Source organism: Hibiscus syriacus, unplaced genomic scaffold, assembly GCF_006381635.1.
Source record: "Hibiscus syriacus cultivar Baekdansim isolate YM2019G1 unplaced genomic scaffold, ASM638163v2 tig00006731_pilon, whole genome shotgun sequence".
Taxonomy (NCBI): Eukaryota; Viridiplantae; Streptophyta; class Magnoliopsida; order Malvales; family Malvaceae; genus Hibiscus; species Hibiscus syriacus.
The window spans coordinates 610,311-612,026 of NW_024062108.1; the positions used below are offsets into that span (position 1 = coordinate 610,311).

The 1,716-nt window shown below is 38.2% G+C and overlaps 1 pseudogene; it reads left to right on the forward strand.

Annotated features, from left to right (window-relative positions):
• Positions 1 to 710: 710 nt before the first annotated feature.
• LOC120200999 lies at positions 711 to 1,484 on the forward strand (annotated as a pseudogene).
• Positions 1,485 to 1,716: the final 232 nt, after the last annotated feature.

Sequence of the window (1,716 nt, forward strand, 5' to 3'; positions counted from 1 at the left end):
TATTAAGCGGTCAATTTATAAAATTATAAGGTAATGTGAACCTATAAATTTTAGGGGACGGACATCCTTGTGCTCGCACTTTTCATTCACTGTTTTTAGCTTGACCTAATCAAGAATCTTGTTAGCAGGGATTAATCAATAGGGGTGGCTGTGGCTAGAGACAGATGTGCCCACAATTTTAAATTATTATATATTCTAATTTTTTTTATATTTTCAATTTATAATTTATTCTTCTCCCTTAGAATTTTATAAGTTCGTTCCGTATTAAAGTTTTAGAAATTCGTCACCTTATGTAAAATATTGGATCCAGGTGTCCTCATTTGGTTCAACATTCTCATCACATGCACATTCATGAAATCTGCAAAAGGGTACATGATCCAAGAAGCGCATGTTCCCAGATATCCTCTCTTGAAGTTATCATTCTAGGGACCAAAGGGATATTCCTTGTGCAAGGAACACCCACCCACGTGCTTTACCCTTGTGCATCTGTTTTTATAATCTATTCAATCTTCGAATCCGGTATTCACCAGGGAAGGTTGTCTGCTAATTGTGCCTCTCGAGGCATTTGCTTCCTATAACTCCTTCATTTCCAAGGCCTCATAAATTTAACCAATATTTCTCGAACATTTCCTTTTCTCAATTGAACCCATCCCAGTGTGTTTGGCCGCTAGCTTTCTCGACGAAGGCTACGGTGTTGAAGGCAATTGGTTATGGAGAGAAGATGGAAGCCTAGTGTGGAGATATCACCAAATTGTCCAACGTGTGGTTCTTCCAATACCAAGTTCTGCTATTACAACAATTACAGCTTAACACATACTTCTGCAAAGGCTGTAGAAGATATTGGACTAAAGGGGATCCCTTCGGAACGTGCCGGTCGGAGGTTTCTGCCGCAAGAACCGAAGAGGCAAGCCCTTGTTAAGGATGCCAACTGATGGTGTTCCCTCCAAGAGTTTTCCGAGTGGTTTTGTTCCTCACTCTGACAACAAAGTGAATGCCTTATCCGAATCTAATGGCTCCTCGGCAGTGTCTGATGGCTGTCATATCGATATTGCTCTCGTTTTTATAACTTTTTGAATCATAAACAACCAGAAAACAAGTCTGGTTTCAAAGTGCCGGAGTTTCATAGCAAGTTCGATCCATCACTAGAGTTCACAAACATGGAACCGTATGATCTTCAGATACCAGAAGAGAATTGTTTAAATCATTTGAGCAACAATGATAAAATGTACTATTCTGGATTAGAGTCGATTCACAAACATCATGATGGAGTTCAGCAATGTATGGATCATGAAACAAGTAACTATGCATTGCCACCATTGCTAGGTGATGATTTATCTTCTCAAGAATTACAGTGGCTAAATTATCATTCCTTGCAAGTAACTCAAGAGCCAGTTTTAAGGCCAGAAACTCTCGACCCAATTCTGCTGTTTGGTAATTGGAGTTCATTTGATTTGTCTAGTGATGATACTTTCACCAAGACTTGAGGAAACCATAGCCTCATCTGCAATATATATCAGTAATTTCTGTCCTTATTTTTGTATGTTTTTCTTTTTATAGTCATGTATAGACCAAAATAATTGAGATGAAATAATACCAGCATATAAGCAAATTATACTTTTCCCCTTTCTTTGTGATAAGCCAATACTTTATTAAAGAATGGGCACTCGAGCACATATAAATATAGCAACAAGTATCGAATGAACTCTCCAGCAACAA